This window comes from Orycteropus afer, unplaced genomic scaffold, assembly GCF_000298275.1.
Source record: "Orycteropus afer afer isolate SDZICR_OR568_19922 unplaced genomic scaffold, OryAfe1.0 scaffold00018, whole genome shotgun sequence".
Classification (NCBI taxonomy): Eukaryota; Metazoa; Chordata; class Mammalia; order Tubulidentata; family Orycteropodidae; genus Orycteropus; species Orycteropus afer.
In genome coordinates, this window is record NW_006921605.1 from 20567784 (window position 1) to 20589794 (window position 22011).

Consider the following 22011-nt stretch of genomic DNA (forward strand, 5'->3'; position numbering starts at 1 on the left):
GCAGTGCCTAAGGCATTTGACTGCTAACCAGGAGGCTGGTGGTTCAAACCCACCAGCCACTCCTCAGAAGGAAGATTGGGCAATCTACTTCCGTAGAGATACTACCTCGGAAACTCAAGGAGGGGTCACTATGAGTCAAAATTGACTCAATGGCAGTAAGTTTTTAGCTTTTTTAATGAGCATAAAAAAGGTGAAAATTCTAAATATGAAAATAACACAACTGCAGTGGTACAATTTCTGTCCTATCATAGCTCAAACTTATTTATGTTAGTAAAGAAAAAAGATTCTGTAGTGAGTCTATTTCGAGAGCTTTATTCTTGTGTTCAAAATTAGGAAGGCTCTGTATGACTGACCATGGCACTTGTGGACAGCGTACAAGTCACATATATCAACTTTCTTTACTGGCTGACAGATCTCAAATGGCAATGACTATGTTTTGGTCATTGACCTGGTATATCACTGTACTGCTCTTCTTTGGTCTTGCCTTCTCCCTATGGAAAAGGACATTTCTGCCTTTATATATAGTGAAAGTTTCTTTTTACTAAACTCTCCCTGGGTTAACTGTGGTATCTGAGAACATGCTTACCACCAACATGTATGTCTTGCATCAGATCTTTAAGTTCTTTATCTGAGAGTCTGATACCCAGATCGTCCAGCACAGTGTCCAGGTTGTTGGCATTTATCTTCCCACCTAAGGAAAGTGACATTCTGTGAAGAAAATGAAATGACTCCAAAAGAGAAGTTCTTAAACTTTTTCTGGGACATATATTGCATTTCTTGAGCAGTATGTCATTACTCACAAGGTTCGCATACTGTTTCAGGAGGTTTATTTCACTGGAATCCCTAAGTGTTTCAAATGGTTACAAATGGTTAACATGCTCTGCTGCCAGCAGAAAGGCTGGAAGTTCTACTTCCACCCAGACGCTCCTGGGAAGAAAGGCTAGGGGACCTGCTCTGAAAAATCAGCCGCTGAAAACTCTAAAGGGCACCTTTCTACTCTGACACACATGACTCCATGGCACACGTGGTTTTTTGTTTTTTTTTTAATGCATTCATTAAGGCCTATTCAAGGACCCTCTCAAAGTCTACTGATCTAAACTTAAGAGTGTTCATTCTAAAGTGAAAAAATAAGTAAATAAATAATGGTCATCAATTTTAGCATAGGGATCAATTATTTTAAGCTAACAAAGAAGTCAACTATGAGGTTAGAATTAAGGTCATTTCCCTTGGGACTTACCTTGGGGACCATCCTCTGTAACACAAAGTGTTAAATGGTTTTGAATAAATGCTCAGGGAATTCTGGTTTTGGAGACTTTTTTTTTTTTTTACTTCTGATCAATATGTGGGGTTGCTTTTTGATGACTGACTACTAATTTATAATTTTTTCTGCTGCTTATTAAATTCCCTCAATCACTGACAATTTTTTTCTATCATTATTTGCTATGCAAACTTGAAATTTGGTAATTTCTTTCCTGAAAAGTTTGGAAAATCTTAAGAGTGTAGGACTTAATTTCAAGACAGAACATGAGAGATTCATTTGCTAAGTTAAAAATGAGCTCTAAAAAAGGAATAAACTTTCTATTATTGTTGTTGTTAAGTGCCGTCAAGTTGGACCTGACTCACAGCGACCCCTCCTTGGGTTTCCAAGGCAGTATCACTATGGAAGCAGATTGCCCAACCTTCCTTCCGAGGAGTAACTGGTGGGTTTGAACCTCCAGCCTTCCAGTTAGTAGTTAAGATGGCAGCCTTCACAAACTGAGTATCTTATAATATCTCATATTCATTTGCATTTTCAGTATGCTTCTCACTCACCTTTCAGAGACTTCACACCTGTTAGCAATCTGTTCTTGAAGACCTTGCTATCATCTATTTAAAAAACGGGGGAGCAGAGAGGGCACAATTCAGGTCATAAAGATATTATGTGGATACTCACTAAATTATTTCAGTAAAACTGATATTTTAATACTTTTCTCTAGACATTTCTCCTATAAAAATAAATTTGAACAATTACACAAGTTTATAATATGATTAATCTATCTAATATTTAGCCCAGCATTATAGTACAACACACACAACTCTATTTTGTTGTTGTCTTGCTTTTATTTTTGTTTTGTAAGTCTGTATCTTACCTTTTATCCCCTTCTAACTTAATATCACTCTTTCCTTTCTTACTTCTCCCACAGTAATCTGTATGTGTCTTGGCGGACCGAACGGTAACCATAGCAATTTCTTCCCCTTGTTGACATGATTCAACGATGGGGATGCTTAGTCACAAACTAACAGTTGAACTGTGTAGATGGGAATCCTTCTCAGGAGTAAACAAGCATTCAAATTGTTTTGAAATAGACTTCTACTTTTTGCTTCTTAGGAAATGGGGACAGCTTTTGGAGTTCTCAAAAAAAGATATATTTTTAAACTAAGAACCTTTAAAGGTCACATCAGTATTTGAAAAGCTTACCATTGAAAGGCAGATTTTTTACAAGTTCCAAGTTTTCCTTTTCTGTGAGCTCTATTCCCATATCTCTCAGAACAGTTATTATATCTCGGACATCAACCTCCCCTCCTTAAAAAAAGAAAGATATCATTACATACACAAATCTAAAGTCTCATCTTACATCTAATGATTCCAAAAGAGGAAAAATAATCCATAGCTTTGTAGCATGGGCAGAGGCCATGGACACTACTCTAAGAAACGAATATTCACAGAAAAACAATTTGATCTAAATGTTAATAGCAGAAGACACACTCCTGATGACAGTGGCAAGGCAACTCTACACCCAGTGTAACCAGTTAGTCTCATCTTAAAAGTTGTCTGAGGTCTTTTCCAAAGCTTTACTTCATCTATTATTATACTAACACAGGTTTTGGATGTTCAAAAAAGAAAAGCGCAAAGTACATAAATTTTAAAATATCAGATAATAAGTGAAATGCTAATATTTGATTTTGAACATTTAATAAATAAGGAGATAAACGACAATTAACATGATAACTAAGGAATAATGGTAAAATTTAACTATGATAAACATTAAATATTGTAGGTTGATAATTTTTCACTTGCCTGTAGTAGCTTTTACTCCATCCATCACCTCTTTCAGGTTAAGCTTCCCATTAGCTAAAAGAAAAGGCTCAATGAAGATAATGTCACAAGCTCAGAAAACAAAGTTAAGACACATATTTTGTGGGAAAATATCCTAGATAAATACTTTATAACTTTTATTATTATTGTGATCTGGGTGAAAGTTTATAGAGCAAATTAATTTTCTACATAGCAGTTCACACACACTTTGTTTCATGACATTGATTGCAAACCCCGTAATGTAACAGCTTTCTTCCCACTTCCTCCCTGTGGTTACCTTTTCCCTGTGTCCTTCTTTCCTATGCATTCTTGCCCTCTGAGCTATCTCCCTTTGCAAATACTGATTGATTATTCTAAGGAGTGTACCTACCTGGTGTAAACGTCCACCTTGTATACCTGTCTGTTGTTTGGCTGGAAGCCATGGGGGTGAGTCAATTCCAGGCCTGAAGGTGACTAGGGGCCACAGTCTCAAGGGTTTTACCAATCTCTATCAGATGAGTAAACCTAGGCTTTTTTGATTTTGAGTTTTGTTCCACATTTTTCTCCTATTCTATCCAGGATCTCCTGCACGGATCCCTTTCTGAATGGTTGACAATGGTAGCTGGGCACCATCTACTTCTAGTCTCAGGGTCATGTAAGCTGAAGTTTGCATGATCCACCAGTCCCTTGGACTAACTGTTTCCACATGTACTACATTTTCTTTATTCTTCTTTGCTCCAGACCATGAGAGACCAATTGTTGCAACTTAATGGCCATTTGCAAGCTTTCAAGACCTCAGTCGCTACTCACCAAAGTACTACGTAGGACAGTATTTTTTTGTGTGTAGTATCTTATGCCAATTGAGCTTGATGTCCCCCATGACCATGGTCTTGAGACCTTTATAACCTTTATAACAAATACATATGTAAATCCCTTATATCTTAATTTTATCTGAGATAATTTATTAGATTTGGAAATCTCAGGGAATGAAAGTAATTTTCACTAATAAGAAGGTCCCTTGAATCTTGGAATGTGGGTCAGAAAAGTGTACTCTTCCCAGTGTTTTGGATGCTATTATAAACTGTAATTGAAGATACCATTGGGGTTATCCAAGTATTCTTGTAATTTTAGTTCATGTACCAACATAAAGTTGAGAGAGGGACCACTAACCTAGCCTGGTATGTTCAGTGAATGATTATTGAGGGAGGTAATGCACTAGCTAAATGTGTCAAATTAGTAGACTTTGACAGATATATTTAGGGGAGGAAGAACTTATATTTGGAAGAAAAGTTGAGAAAAGAGTAAAAAATCTAGAGATAGCATGTTTATAAGTGCAACTACAAGCAGTTCAGTATTGCCTGAAGAGGTAAAAAATAAGAGATGATATCAGAGAGGCAGACGGAGTTTGAATGTCATGTGATCTTTTAATTCCTTTTAGTATGAAGATTTAGTAGACAGAGAAATGGGCAGAAGAATGGGCTTGTTTACTTCTCCATAGTTTTGCATATTTCTATTATCTTTCTTTTTTGCTATTCTAAATCAGCTAAGACAGCACCTTTAGCGATTCTCAGTCAACACAGGGAAAGATGGTACTACTTTCAGATTAATTATACTGAAAATCCAGGATTTACTCTGACTGTAATACTGGGCTCTTCTCCACATTTTATAATGAATACCTGTCACCAATTAAACCTGTTTTTAAGTATCTAATACAAGGCACAGATAAAAATATTCCTGAGGTTGTCCATAGTACTCACCATCTACTGGCAGATTTTCTGACAGCTTTGTAAGCTCCTCTTCTGTAAGTCTGATTCCCAACTTTTCTAGAGTATTTCCCAGGTTATTTCTGTGAACCTTTCCCTCTTAGAAAAGAGATGATATAGAAACATGAAAAAAAGAGTATATCACACCAAAATTTTGCATGAGTAATATTATCAGTAGCATCTGTAAGGGCTATGGTGGTTTTGCACTGCAACTACTTAGCTAGGTTGGAACGACATTTCCAAGAATTCCCTTCCCTGTCTAGTTGTGAGGTGGGGTTAAACACAAAGCAACCTGTATGAGATTTGGAAAGTAGAAGTGAAGCAGCAACAATTGCACTCTGAAAGGTGGTGACAAGATGCCAGTTGCCACCATAGCTTGCTCATGTTGTCATTGTTCTTCTGATTACAATGACTTCAGGCCCACTACCAGAAGCAGAGACAACAGCCTTCACAGAACTCTCTACCAGCTCTTACAACTGCCTACAATAAATTCCCTATTCCATATCATTCATAATGGTCTGTTTTCTTGATTGAACCCTAACTGATACAACGACCATGAATTCTATTAAAACAAGAGAGAAAGAAAATGTATTTTAAGTTTTTGTATAATGACCATTTTCAAAAAGGTTAAGATCCCAAACAGACTTGTTCAAGTATAAAAGAAAGCCAATAAAATAGTTAAAATTAAATTTTATCTTAGTAACAAGCCTATAGACAAAGCAGTATTAAGGGGTATAATCAAATGGAACTGCAGACAACCAACCTAATACTTGTACATAATAAATATTTTTGTTGCCTGAGTATTAACTATTTTTATAGTTGACCAAATTCCTGGAATAACATTAATCCTTTACATGCTGTGACTTCCTGGGTTTGATTTTTTTTTTGTTTTTTTTTGGGTGGGAGAGGTGATATGCAAAGTTAAAAGAATGAAACGTCACGCAAGCAAAATATACGCAGTTAAAATGAGGGCAAGTCAAAAGAATCAGAAATAAGGAATTAGACCAAAATGAGGAGCTGGGATTCATAATGGAATGGAATACAGTCCGGGGATATCAGACAGCATATGTTTGAATTTCTTACTCACCCTTGAAAAACTTCATACCCTTCAGCAATCTCTGATAATACACCTTTCCAGCAGCTGGAAGAAAAATCATAATTCATGTAGTGGTGAAGTTAACCACACATCACAAAATAGCATACATTGAATAATTTCACAAAGAACATTTAAAAATATTTGTGTTCAATTTTAATTTTATTTCATCTAAAATAATGAAATTAAGCAACAGAAACTTTTCTCTTTGTGACATCTTTCTATTATACTACCTGAGAGAATCTACTTGCTGAAATATAAGTAACACAGCCATTCCTTTTTATTTCTGTTCCTATCTTTATTTTCCCCATCAGTCTACTAGTTTTCTCTACTTTCTCTGCTTATGATAAAAGCAAATTTAATGGTCTGAGAGTTAACAACATTCTTAACTGTTAATGTCCACTTGCGTCTGAAGGCTTCCTCAGCTTCTAACCAATTCTAAATGACAATGTTGCTATACAACTTAGAACTCAATTCCTGTAATCTTTTTCATTTTCAGAGAAAAATAAACAGCAACCATTTTGGAATCTGTTACCCAGTCTCACAGACAGAACAAAGGGGTTTCTAGAAGGCCTCAGTGACACCTCTGTGACGCCTCACCATCAGCTGGCAGTGCTTTCAGCAGCTTTTCTTGCTCCTTATCTGTGAGCTCAATCCCCAGCTTTCCCAGGACATTTTTCAGATTTCTACAATCAACCTTCTCTCCTTTGAAAAGAGGGGATGGTAGACATGTTAACTGTAGGTATGACATCTTATAAATAAGTTCTTCTCTGCAGGTTAATCCCATTCCAGTTTTCCAGATGAAGAGCCAAATAAAAGATATTCTCAACTGCAGAATCATTGAGCATAGTTTATGGTATTTTTTGGCTTAAGATAAATTAAAGAAAGTTCTTCCCAAGTTTGGGAAAAACAACTTCCAGAATAACATCTGTTCAGTAAATCAAACTAATAAAGATTCTTATATAAATTAAGAGTCAGATCCGACTCATAGAGATCCCTTCTTGGGTTTCTGAGGTGGTATCACTACGGAAGTAGATTGCCCAATTTTCTTCGTGAGGAGTGGCTGGTGGGTTTGAACCGCCAGCCTCCTGGTTAGCAGTCAAATGCCCTAGGCACTATGCCACCAGAGCTCCTATATAAATTAAGCTTTGGTGAAAATTATTTTATTTCACTGAATATATTATCTTGATCATTTAAGCTTTACTATGCTATTGGCTATCTCTTTATATTGTGTTTATTTAAACATTGGTGAAGTGAAGTATATTACTGGCATAAATAACAGAGACCTTAGGATTTTAAATGGGAGTTCTGGTGGCATAGTGCGTAAGGCATTTGACTGCTAACCAGAAGGCTGGCAGTACAAACCCACCAGCCACTCCTTGGAAGGAAGGTTGAGCAATCTACTTCCACAGTGATACTGCCTGAGAAACCCAAGGAGGGGTCCTATGAGTCAGATCTGACTCAATGGCAGTGAATTGTGTTAGGATTTTAAACAGTCTGTCATCCTATTGTGAAAGCCTTGATAATTCTATGTCAATCTGAGGGGTCTTAGATGCATATATTTTATTATGTTGTTGTTGTTATGTGCCTTTGAGTTGGACCTGACTCATAGTGACCCCTCCTTGGGTTTCCGAGGCAGTATCACTATGGAAGTAGATTGCTCCATCTTCCTTCCGAGGAGTGGCTGGTGGGTTTGAACTGCCAGCCTTCTGGTTAGCAGCAAGTGCCTTAGCCACTATGCTACCAGAACTCCCATATTTTATTATAAAACATTAAAATTTAGTAAGATAATAGAAATACACTGAAAAAATAATATAAAGGACTGAAATCCCAGATTTATAGCAACTTCTGACTCACCTGTAAAAAATTTAACTTTGTTCAGCAATGTTTCTAGAGAAATCTTCTCATCGACTGTAGGAAGAGGTCAAAGTCATGTAAGATATGAGACTCATAAAACATAGTAAAAGAGAGCATGGGGATAAAGATAATAAACTCTTATTTATTATGTTCCAGATGGCAGGGAGCTGTCTTTTTTTTTTCTTTTTTTTTCCTGAGGCACTGTCCTAAGTGCCTATATACATTTAAGAAATAATTACTGAATACATTTTCTTTGTATTCTTTTATCCAAAATCTACTGCCTTCATAAGCATTAGCAAGAAAACTTTAAATGTGAAAACACAAAGCATGTCAACAATATAAATTCTACTGACAATTCTATAATATTTCAAACCTACACATGTTAGTGAAAACCCTATGTGCTAGGGAAGCAATTCAAAATAGCACCGTCTCAAAAGCCTGCACTGGAAAGCTCTCTACTACTAACCATACATCATATGGGTGTAGAACACAAAACTCATATACATTAAGTGAAATGTTTTAATGTGAATTTTGGTAACTGGCTTCTTACACGTTTTGCCCACTTTCTTGATTACTCAGGGAAGGCTACCATTTTTAAACCTCTTTCACTATGGCTTTTATTACCAGTGGTTTTTATACCTAAGCTCCCCCAGGGTAACAATGGTATCTAAAACTTGCTCACCACCAACAGGGAGATTTTGAGCCAGATCTTTAAGTTCCTTATCTGACAGCCTGATTCCCATATTATCCAGTATACTGTCCAGGTTGTTGACATTGACTTTCCCACCTAAGGAAACAGTTTGTGGAGAAAGTTACATGAGGCCAAAAGAAAGGTTCTTAAACTTTTTGGAGACACATACCCTGTTGTGAATTTTATGAACTATATGTCAGTGCTCACATTACATATGATTTCAGAGGGATATGTATTCTTGCAAGCCTATTCATTTGATCTTACCCCTACTCATTGTCTATGAGTTAAAAAAGTTTGTTCTAAAATATGAATAAACATCAGTTTTAGCAAAGAGGCCAGAGCTTTTATGCCTATAAAACCAACTATAAAGTCAGAATGAAGGCCACTTCCTACAAGACTTGTCTGGGGACTAGCCTACACAGCACAAAGTTTTAAATGGAGTTGCAGACACGCTAGGGGGGTTCTGGTTCTGCAGGCAAACATTATTTACTTCTGACCACAAATTAATCTGAACACTTCTGAACAATATTCTTGACTTTTGATGACTGAATTCTGAGCTTAGTTTTTTATTGCTGTTGATTAAATTTCCTTAAATCATTTTGTGGTGGTTAAGTTTGTGTGTCAACTTGGCTGGGCAGCTGGATGTAGTTATTCCTCATGGTGAGATTGGTCATTAACTTCATGGTGGAATTTATTGGAGCAGCTGAGTGGCTGCTTTGGGTATGTGCTCTGCTTCCCATATATAAAAAACAGCTTTGGGAATGGTGTCTAGCTTATGGCATGCTTGAACCCTGCATGTAGCCATGTCATTGTTCAGTAGCTTGCCAAGCTCTGCCGATCTTGGGACTTTCAATGGACTTGAATTGATGGCCTGCCATGTGTTTTGGTAACATCAGGACTGTGCCTTTTTACTTGTCAACTTTGGGCTTGTCAGTCTCAGCAGCCAGCAGCTGTCTGAGTGAAGAAAAGCCTCCAGCTCCAGTGGGCTGCGAGCAGGAGGCAGAGCTGAAGCCCAAGGTTTCACCCAGCCCCTAGAGCATGGCACTTTGAACTTAGACTTAAAGCCTCCAAACTGTAAGAGAATAAACTCCTTTTCTTCAAGCCATCCCATTTGTGGTGCACTCTTGTCAGAGCAGCACTAGATAAATGCAACACATTTCTAATCTTTTCTGTCACTTTTTGGTATATAAATTTGAAATTCTATGATTTATTTTGTTGAAGAGTTTAGAAAACTCTTGAGAGAGTGGATGAGGTTCTTCCTAGATATACAGATATATAGAAAACCATTGATCTAGATATACAGAAGATAATTAACTAAAAAAATAATTGATCTTCAGTGGGGGGATAAATTTGAGACCAGAATCCATGAGAGATGGCAGCATTCACAAATCTACTATTTTGGAAACTAAATAGGAGTGTCCCATGGGAGTGTCCCATGTTCATCAGCAGTCACGTTATGCTTCTCACTCACTTTTAAGAGACTTCACACCTTCTAGTAACCTATTTTGATAGATTTTGTCATCATCTGTAAGAAATGGAAGAATTTCTGTCAGAGAAATGTGGATAATTGCTAGAATTCTCTCAGGATAATGGACTTTTCAGGTTTTGTATTAGAAATTTCTTATTGTACAATAAAAATTTGGGAAAATTTTGTATATCACACACTCTACAGCACACACACATCTTTTATTCTCTCCAAGTCTGCCTTTACTCATTTTATTTCCAATCTAAAAGTAAAATTATATAGATAGGGATTCAACTCAGATATAAATGGGCATTTCATTATTACTACGGTAGCATAGTGCCTAAGGCACTTGACCACTAACCAGGAGGCTGGCAGTTCAAACCCACCAGCCATTCCTCAGAAGGAAGGTTGGGCAATCTACTTCCATAGTGATACTGCCTCGGAAGCCCAAGGAGGGGTTGCTATGAGTTGGCTCTGCCTCCACAGCACTTAACAACAACAAATTTTTGCAATTGACTTTCTATTTTGGGAAATGTAGAAAACAGAGATAGTGTTGTAGTTAAGTCTGTGTGTCAACTTGGCTGGGCCTGGCTGATGTAGTATTCCCCATGATGAGACTGGTAATCAACTCCATGGTGGAAACTACTGGGAGCAGCTGTGGTCTGCTTCCTGTATATAATGAGCAGCTTTGGGGAACGGTCTCTAGATTATGGCACATTTGAACCCTGCATGTAGCTGTGTCATTGTTCAGCAGCCTGCCACGCTCTGCCAATCTTGGGACTTTTATGGATTTGAATTAATGGGCCTGCCATGTGGTTTGGTAATATTGAGACTGTGCCTTATTATAAATTTACTATTTTGTAAATAGCTAACAGTCTTGGGCTTGTCAGCCTCAACAGCCAGCAGGTGAGTGAAAAAAAGCCTCCAACTTCAGTGGGCTGGGAGCAGGGGACAGAGCTGAAGCCTAAGGTTGAGGGGCTTTCACCCAGTCCCCAGAGCTTAGCACTTTGAATTCAGACTTAAAGCTACCAAATCATAAGAGAATAAACTCCTGTTTGTTCAAGCCATCCCATTTACGGTATATTCCTGTCAGAATGGCACTAGGTAACCAGAGCAGATAGTTTTAGAGGTACTCAAACAGACATAGGAGTCTAAAAGCTCTTATCAGTGATATCAATATTTGAAATTCTTACCATTGAATGGCAGATTCCTCACCAGTTTCAAGTATTCCTTATCTGTGAGTTCTATCCCCATGTTTTCCAGAACAGTTTTGATGTCCTTGATATCAATCTCCCCTCCTTGATAAAAAGATTAAAATAATGACACACATGTAATTTAAGTACAATCAATTATTCCATATTAATGAAACTAATTGATGATGCCTACAGAGCAGGAACATAGCTTGGAGAAAGGAACTGAAACAAGAATACAGAGCTAATGACATTCACAGAAACACTGTTTTCTAAAGGCTTGTAAGAGAGCATTCATAACGGTGGTCATGAGAATGTGCCTGTGGGACCTCCAACTACAGGGAACATATTGACCAAGGGACACAGCTGTTGCTTTAAAATTCATCCCTGTGTTTGCACTAAGGTCACATTTCCCACAAGTTGTTCCTCACCAATGACCGAGTGTGACAGAGATACTAAGGAAGATCTAGAATGGGACTTCTGTGATGGCTAATTGGCTGGAGCATTTCTTGAAGGCCTTGTAAGACCCTCCTTGAGACTGCATGACACTCTAGGTTGCTTCCACCCAATATTCTCTCATCTCTTTCATTTGGGGTCAGACTTGCATCACAGTCTGATAGTCTCCTTGCCTTTCTGGGCTCCCTCCCTATTTTCTCTTACATAGGCATAAAACCTGCCTTGGCATCTGTTCCTTGGAAGGCTTGAACTAAACATACTCATAATGATAGTGACAAGAAATAAGCATTAAGTATGTCTCTTCTCATTTAACAAATTGCAAATGGTACATCCTAATAAGTCTATCATCTCTCCTTTAAGTGATTACCATGGTCTTTTCCCAAGATTTATTTCATCGTTCATTATAGATTTTTACTGTCTTAAATTGAAAAAAATGAAGCACACTAATAAAAAACACATCAGAAAATATTCCAACTTCTGGGCTACTGGATATAATGGAGATAAAATGATAGAATTAGCATGGCAATTAAGGCATGAAGAAAAGGCCAATTACTGTAAACAGTTAGGATCTCATATTTACATGAACGTCTCACTCACCTGTAATCTCTTTCATTCTATACATCACTTTATTCAGAGCAACTTTCCCATTAGCTACAAAGAAAAAGGTAGATTGAAAAACATAATCAATGCCACAAGTTCAGAAAAACATATATAAAGGATATATATTGAGAGAAAATTCCAGATAAATTCCATTCATATTGTAATATTACCCTCTTATGTTAAATTTCTGATTCCAAGGATTTAAGCTTGTCTCTGTGTTTGCAAAAAGAGCTCTTGGATCCTGGAGTTTGAACAAGGGAAAATGTCTCTTTTGGGCTCTTTGGACCTGTTGATATTGATAAGCTGTCTAGTAACACTTACTTTAGGTACTTCCACAGTGCTCAGGGGGGAGCCATGAATGTAATCTACAGTGTTAAATGAATGCATCCTGAAGAAGTGGTGCCTGAGTGAGTTAAAACATTAGAATTTCACTAGAGCAAAAGGGGAGTGGGTAGGAAGAGTCTCTACATGGAAGAGATGGGAAACATGGAAAAAAAAAAACAACTCTAGGTCCAATATGCCATCTATGGAGAATAATGGCAGTTCACCATGCCCGCAGAGTGAAGTGCAGATCAGGGAGAGGAAAGTTTATACAGGAGACTGGTTGGACTCAGATCATTGAGGGATTTGGAAGCTATTTTAAGATGCTCAGCCTTTATCCACTAGGTTATGTGGAGTCATTGAAAGATTAGAATTCTAGGAACAATATACCCCAATCTGCATTTGATTTCATTTTTCTTTTTTTTTTTATTAGGATTTGGGTGAAGATTTACAGAGTAAATTCACTTTTCATACAGCAGTTCACATATACTTTGTCTCATGTCATTGACCAAAATTTACAATGCAGCAGCTCCCCTCCCACTTCCTCCCCATAGTTACCTCCTCCCAGTGTCCATCCCTTCATACTCTTCGAGAGGCCCATTGTCTGCCAACCCTGTATATGATCTTGGATACACTCTCCATTTAGACATACATAATTGTTTAGCTTGTTCACCCATCTATCCGTCCCTATACCCATGTTTGATTTCATTTTTCTTTAATTTGACTTTTATAATTACCTTTATTATTATAAAACCACACTTATCATTTAGAGAGAAAATCAATACATAAGGATACAAAATACAGGCAGAAATTGGCTCAGTCATCCTCTCCCTCTTTCCCTTGGGTTTTACTTCTCAACAGTAACCACTTTTGCTTTCAGTCTTTCATTCTCCGGTTCTTTCCGCCATAACTGTAAACAGTCTGCTTATTTGTGTGTTTCTTGAATTATCAATATTAAAAAGTTTCTATTAGTTGTTATACGATATGAAAAGACTATTTCCTTTAAATACTACTCTAAGCCTTAATCCCCTTATCATATTTTTTAGAATATTTTAATTTTTTATAGATTACTTCTATAATTCTAAAATATACTTAAATGCCTTTAATTCTTCGGTCCGTCCCCTGTTTTCGAGTTTGGCATTTTTGTTTATTCTTGGTATTCTAATTTTACAGCTTTGTCTAAGCCTGTTTGCATCTGTGCTCGTCACTAAGCAGACTTTGCCAGGAGGATATTCATGTCCTCCATTTTTTTCAGAAACATTCTTCCTTTTTTTGTTGTTGTTTGATCATTTTCTCTACCTTTTTCTTGGTATCTATACATTTCAGTAAGGAGCTCTGGTGGCGTAGTGCCTAAGGCATTTGAAGTATTGTATATTTTTTCAATCTAATACTGTTGTTGTTATGTGCTGTCGAGTCGGACCCGACTCATAGCAACCCCTCCTTGGGTTTCTGAAGGCAGTATCACTAAGGAAGTAGATTGCCCAACCATACTAGATTATCTTTATTACGAGTTTATTTTCTTTTTATTATCTCATTCCTTTTGTGTTTTCATTCTATTTTCTAGAAATTTGCTCAATTGGCTTTTCCAAGTCTTCAACTGAGTGCTTTTCAATAGGTTCCCAATTTCCAATAGATTTTTAAAATATCTAACTTTTCTACTTCTTCTTAATTAATGTCTAAAACATAATATATAGCTTAACAAATTATGCTTTCTGTCAAATTTTGATGCCAACAGCATGTCAGTTTCCTAAAAATATTGGAAAATTCATTATTTCTTTCCTCACTAGAAAAGTTTAAATAGTACTAGAGTTGTATGTTGCCCACAGATTTTCAAATTTGAACATTCTTAAGTCTGAACAATAGCATAATTTTTTTTTAAATAAATGAAAGATGCTCCATTAAGAAGAAATTCTTAAGCTGTATTGGCTTTTTAAGACTGTCTCTAGAGTGGGAGCTCTGGTAGCGTAGTGCCTAAGGCACCTGACTGCTAACCAGAAGGCTGGCGGTTCAAACCCACCAGCCATTCCTTGAAAGGAAGGTTGGGCAATCTACTTCCGTGGTGATACTGCCTCGGAAACCCAAGGAGGGGTCACTATGAGTCGGGTCCGACTCGACGGCACATAACAACAACAACAACAACAGAGCGATGAGGTGTTTTCATTGAGCTAAGTTCAGGTTGGAGTGAACAAGGTACCAGGGAAAACTGGCTAGTTTCTGCTATTTTTCCCAGTCCACCTGATAACTATCTTTGATTCAGAAATTTGGTTGAGGAGGTCCTCAAAGGAAGACAGAAAGTGTGGGTCATGAGGAAAAATGGGGAAATACCATCAACAGGTAGGTTTTCTCTCAGCTGTGTGAGTTCTTTTTCAGTGAGCTTGATATCCATTTTATCCACAAGGTGGTCCAGGTTGCCAATATCAACCTTTCCTCCTTAGGGAAGACAGAAAAGGAACATGATTATGTGTAACTATCACCAAAGAGACAGACAATAGCTAAGTCCAATTTGCATGTTTGTACTGTTATTGTCATTTCTGCTAAGAAGACTGTAATTTACATTGGACTTTTCTAAGAATACAGATAAAGTCAGGAGGAGCAAAGGAAACAGAACACATTTCCTGAACATCTATACTGATGACAAGCCTATAGAGCAAAGAAGTTCTTCAAGTTTATTGGACTTAATGGCAACTGGTCCTGGAGCCTACTTATCTATTACTTTTAATACTCCTAATACACACTCCAAGGTCACTGCCATCAAGTTGAATCTGATTCATAGCAACCCCTCCTTGGGTTTCCAAGGCATATCTCTTTGGAATTAGATTGCCCAGGCTTCCTTCCAAGAAGTGGTTGGTGGGTTTGAACTGCCAGCCTTTTGGTTAGCAGTCAAATGCCTTAGGCACTACACCACCAGAGCTCCATTAATACACACTAAGAAGTACTTATTTTATTCCCCAGACTCCCAGATTAGCTGTGTCTGTTGTTGAAAAACTTTCCTAACCATAGTGAAGGAAGCCAATCTTCTACTTTGATTTTGCTGTCCATATCTAGAAAAATTGCAAGATAGTATGGTATTTCCAATACAAATACAAATACAAATATATAGCATTTCTACACAAAGTACAGATATATAGGAAGAAGCAACAATATAAAGAGGGAGACAGAACTCAAAGTTCATGTATCTTGCAAAGCCTGAAGATTTCAGACTTCACCAGCACGTTATGATTCTGACTCACTTTTGAAAGACTTTACACGATTCAGTAATTTCTTCTTAGGCACCTTTCCATCACCTGTTTTGAAAAAAGGCTTGGTTTATGACAGGGAAATCAATGATGGAGTTAATAAAAAATAATTCATTTCTTATATTAAAAAAAAAAAAAACTCTTTAATGATTTGTCCTAGGACATTTCATTCTATGTTACCTCCAAGTAGCAATGAAGTTAAAGAATTGAGAACTCTTTAAAAGTACCAAACTATTTACACTTTTTCCCACAGGACCATTTTTAGTAGAACTCTACCAGCTCTGGTGGCATAGTGCCTAAAGCATTTGACTGCTAATCAAAAGGTTGGTGGTTCAAAACAACCAGCCACTCTGCAGAAGTAAGTAAGACTTCCATAAAGATTTGCTGCCTCAGAAACCCAATGGGGGTCACTAAGAGTTGGAACTGACTCAATGGCAGTGAGTTTGGTTTTGGTTTTTGGAGAGAAAAAAAGCATACTTTATGCATTTCATCTCTCTGTGTATATGCATGTTGATGTCCTTTGTCCAGCGTCCATTTTTCTATTGGGTTGTTGCAGTGAATTGCTTGATGTGGCCCTTCTAGCCATTGTCCTCCATTCTGTGATGTTTTGTAAATCCCATTATCCATGCCTCTTTGGGGTGGTGTGGTAGTTAAGGTCAGGTATCAACTTGGTTGGGCAGCTGGTAGTAGTCATTCCCTATAATGACTGGCAATCGACTCTGTGATGGGATTTAGGTTATTTCTGTTGAGGCAACACAGGTGGAATGTATCTTGAGTTCTGCCTTGCTGGAGGGTATAATTCAAATCACCACCCTTAGCTTCCCTGAGGGTATACCTAGGAATCTCCTGGGAAGATTCGCTTTCCTCTTGCTCCGGTTTTGTGTGTTGGCTCATCCTCATCTCACCCTGGATTTGGGACAGCAGCCATCCCAAATCTGATCTGCTGATCGAGGTTCATCAAACCCCGAGAGTTGGGAGGATCCTCCAGACCTACTCACGGACCCGGGACTCGCCAGCATGACAGCCTCCACCACTACTACGTGAGACAAACCCTTAGGTGTCTGTGAGTTCTGTGAGGCGTTACAGCAAAATACAGAACCCTAAGACTGGGGAAATTATTGGGAGGAGGAAGAGGAGTTAATGTCTGAAATGATGGAGTGGTACGGTAGTTTGGACATTTGGGACATCTTTAACCTCCGCCTCATGGGGACCAGCCTCATGCTGATCTTTCTAAGAGAAATTGTTCAAGCAGTTGTGTTTTTATTAAAAATAATAAAGCTTGTAATTACCTTTGCAAATGTTTTTCCTTTGTCATACCTTTGCAAATGTTTTTCCTAGCTTGCAGTTTCTTTTTTTTTCATGCAGAAGTTTTAAATATTTGTAAGGTCAAGTTTATCACTTTCTTCATTTATTATTTTTGAGTTTTTGAGGGAAATATTTCCACAAATGGTTAAAAATAAAAAGTATGTATGTACATGTGTGTTTACAGGGAGAGAGAGAGAGAGAGAGAGAGCAATAGAGAGAAAGTAAGAATAAATGAATGATAAAGCAAATGGGGCAACCTGTATACAAATGGTGAATCTAGGTAAAGGGTAAAACTTTTGTGTTAGTATGAAATTATGTCAAAATAAAAAGTTAAAGTAATAGGAATGGTAGCATAGTGGCTAAGGCACTTGACTGCTAACCAGAAGGCTGGCGGTTCAAACCCACCAGCCACTCCTCGGAAGGAAGGTTGGGCAATCCTACTTCCGTAGTGATACTGCCTCGGAAACCCAAGGAGGGGTCGCTATGAGTCAGGGCTGACTCGACGGCACATAACAACAACAACAACAATAGGAATGGTACAAATATCCAACCATTTAAAATGCTGTATTTTTTTCTTTAATCAACAAGTAGGTAAAAGAGAAAAAAATCCAAATAGAATTTTTAGGCTATTTAATAAAAATGATAATAAAAACTATGTATCTGAGTCTAAGAAATAAGGCTAACACACAAAGAATGAAAATAAAGTGAGTTGACTATTTAACCTTAAGAACTCTAAAAAGGAATGGCAAAGTCCTGTTGTTAGTTGCTGTTGTGTCAATTCTGACTTAATTGAAATTGACCTAACATGAACCCATGTCCTAAAGTCAGAAAAAGGAAGGAATTGACAAAAATTAAAGGAGAAATTAATTAAAAAGTAGAAGAATCAGTAAACAAGTCTGTAAGTTGGTTCTTTAGGGGAGAAATAAGCAATAACACAGATAAATGCTAAAAAATAAAACATCATAAATGATACAGCAAACACGTAATATAGCAAATCATAAATTAGAATGGGAAAATGCCTATAGAGAAGCAGGAATTTTTTTAAAATGAAAAGGTAATATTTTGCTATACTTTGCTAAAGAAAATTAAAACAAGTCCACAAGGGCCAAAATACAAACTTTAATATATTCCACTTGAATTTAGAGATCATCTGAAGAACAAATTTTTAATATTTATTGTGATGTGGGTGAAAGTTTACAGAGCATTTTCCACACAGCAGTTTACATACATCTGAAAAATAGATTTGACCCATTGAACACCAATGACTGAAGATGAGACGAGTTGTGGGATGACATTAAGGACATCATACATGAAGAAGACAAAAGGTCATTAAAAAGACAGAAAAGGAAGAAAAGACCAAAATGGATGTCAGAAGAGATTCTGAAACTTGCTCTTGAATGCAGAGTAGCTAAAGTAAGTGGAAGAATCAATGAAGTAAAAGAGCTGAACAGAAGATTTCCAAAGGCAGCTGGGGAAGACAAAGTAAAGTATTATAATGAAATATGCAGAGACTACAGTCAGAAAATCAAAAGGGAAGAATACACTCAATATTTCTTAAGTTGAAAGAACTGAAGAAACACTTCAAGCCCCAATTTGCAATACTGAAGGATTCTATTGGCAAAATATTGAACAATACAGGAAGCATCAGAAGAAAGCTGGAAATAGAAATACCATTTGATCCAGCAATCCCACTACTTGTTGTTGTTGTTGTTATTTGCCGTTGAGTTGGACTCTACTTATAGCAACCCCTCCTCGGGTTTCTAAGGCGGTATCACTACCGAAGTAGATTGCCCAACCTTCCTAAAGTGAGAGCCAGGACATGAATAGATATATGCACACCCATGTTTGTCGCAAAACTATTAACTAAAGTAAAGAGATGGAAACAACCTAAGTGCCTATCAACAGACGGATGGATAACCAAACTATGGTACATACACACAATGCAATATTAGGCAAATTAAAGAATGAAGAATTCAGGAAACACCTCACAATATCAATGAACTTGGACATTATTTTGAGTGAAATTAGTCAATCAGAAAAACAAATACTGTATGAGTCCACTATTATAAAAAGTCAACAGAAGATTTACATATGGAAAAAAAATTTGTTGTTTACAAGAGGGGAAGAGAGGGGAAGGAACAATGCTAGTCAGGTAAGAGGCACATAATGATTTTGGTGAAGGAAAAGGCAATATACCAAAAGCAGGTAACCAGGACAATATCACTGAGGAAAAGGAAGACACGGAGAGGTGTACACGTGGTGCAAAAAGGAGACACAGGGAAAAGGTAACCACAGGGAGAAAGTGGGAAGAGAGTTATTACAATGTGGGGATTTCAATTAACATCATGAAACAAAATGTTTATAAACTATTGAATAGAAAATGAATTTGATCTGTAAAACCTTCACCCAAATAACAATAAAAAGTTAAAAAAAAATGTAAAGAATACACAGAATCACTGTACGAAAAAGAACTAGTCAACATTCAACCATTTCAGGCAGTAGCATGGGATCAAGAACACTGAAGGAAGAAGTCCAAGCTTCACTGAAGGAACTGGCAAAAAACAAGGCTCCAGGAATTGACAGAATACACAATGAGATGTTTCAACAAACGGATACAGCACTGAGGCCAATCACTTGTTTATGCCAAGAAATTTGGAAGACAGCTACCCGGCCAACCAAGTGGAAGAGGTCCCCATTTGGGCTCATTCCAAAGAAGGGTGATCCAACAGAATGTGGAAATGATAAAACAGTATCATTAACATCATACACAAATAAAATTCTGCTAAAGATAATTCAAAAACAGTTGCAGCATTACATTGACAGGGAATTGCCAGAAACTGAAGCTGGATTCAGAAGAGGACATGGAATGAGAGATACCATTGTTGAGGTCAAATGGCTCTTGGCTGAAAGCAGACAATATCAGAAAGATGTTTACCTGTGTTTTATTGACTCTGCAAATACACTTGCCTGTGTGTATCATAACACATTGTGGATAACATTGAGAAGAAGGGGAATTCCAGAACACTTAATTGTGCTCATGAGGAACATGTACATAGACCAAGAAGCAGTCATTTGAACAGAACAAGGGCATACTGCATGATATAAAATCAGGAAGGTGTGCCTCTAGGTTATATCTTTTCATCATACTTATTCAATCTGCATCCTGAGCAAATAATCTGAGAAGCTGGACTATATGAAAAAGAATGAAGCATCAAGATTGGAGGAAGATTCACTAACAACCTGCACTATGCATATGACATAATTTTGCTGAAAGTGAAGAGGACTTGAAGTACTTACTGATGAAAATCTAAGTCTACAGCCTTCATTATGGATTACACCTCAACATAAAAAAAAATCCTCACAACTAGACCAATAAGCAACTTCTTGATAAATAGAGAAAAGACTGAAGTTGTCAAGGATTTCAATTTACTTGGATCCACAATCAGCACCCATGGAAGCAGCAGTCAACAAATCAAGCAACGTATTGCATCAGGAAAATCTGCTTCAAAAGATCTCTTTAAAGTGTGTAAGAGCAAAGATGTCACTTTGAAGACTAACGTACACCTTACCCAAGCCATGGTATTTTTATTAGCCTCAGATGCATGTGAAAGCTGGAAAATGAATAATAATTATTATTATTAAGAGGAAGACAGTAGAAGAATTGATGCATTTGAATGTGTTGGCAAAGAATATCGAAATGGACCACTAGAAGGACAAACAAATCTGCTAATCTGTCTTGGAAGCACAGCTGGAATACTCCTTAGAAGCGGGAACGGGCAGACTTCATCTCTTGTACTTTGGTCCTATTATCAGGAGGGACCATTCCCTGGAGAAGGGCATCATGCTGTGCAGAGGGTCAGTGAAAAAGGGGAAGACCCTCAACAGGATGGATTAAAATAGTGGCTGCAGCAATGGGCTCAAATGTGCCAACAATTGTAAGGATGGCACAGGACCAGACAGTGTTTTGTTGTGTTGTATATAGGGTTGCTTTGAGTCAGAATTGACTCCATGGCACCTAACAACAACAACAACAAAATACCCTGTGTATGATTGATCAATGTTCTAGGAAAAAATAAACTACCAAAATTGGTTGGAGAAAGAATAGAAAACTGAAATAGTTCAATTATCCTGTTATGTTATTTGACATATAATTCATGGGTTCATGATACTCTATCTTCCTGGTGAATTATATCTTTATTATAAAATAATTTGCTTACTTCTTCATGTAAGTCTTCACTAGAGCATTGTGACTCACAAGGCTTAATTTGTATGACAGTGACAGAGTTTCTTTATTTTAACTCTTCTGTAATTTCAGACTTATATAAAGTGGCAAAAACAGTACAAAGAATTTCATATACCCTTTACCCAGATTTTCCAAATGTTAATATTTTACCCTATTTGTTTTATCTTCTGTGTGTGTCCATGTTTTTTTTTGAATGTCTGAGAGTGAGTTGCAGACATGATGCCTTTTCATATCAAAATAGTATATGTTTTCTAAAATATATATATAGAATCATCTGTTTTGTAACCACAGTACAGTGATCCTAGTCAGAAGATTCAAGATTGGGATGTTAGGTACAGCTCGCTAATCTACAGAATTTATTCAAATTTCACCATGAGTATCACTTATAGCATAAATATGTTGCATTAAATCATCATGTCTCTTTAATCTTTCATCTGGGATAATTCCTCAGCCTTAGTCTTTTACAATTTTCATATCTTTGAAGAATATAAGCCATTTATTTTGTAGCATTTCCTTCCATTTGGCTGATCACTTCTTTAATAATCCAGAACTTAAATTTCTAATAGTTTTTAGGCATTAAATTATAAAGCTGTAGAACTTCCCCCCCCCAGGCTTACAGAGGCTAGCTGTTAGGAAGGTTTCAGCACCATTATAAAGCTGTAGAACTTCCCCCCCCCCAGGCTTACAGAGGCTAGCTCTTAGGAAGGTTTCAGCACCATTATAAAGCTGTAGAACT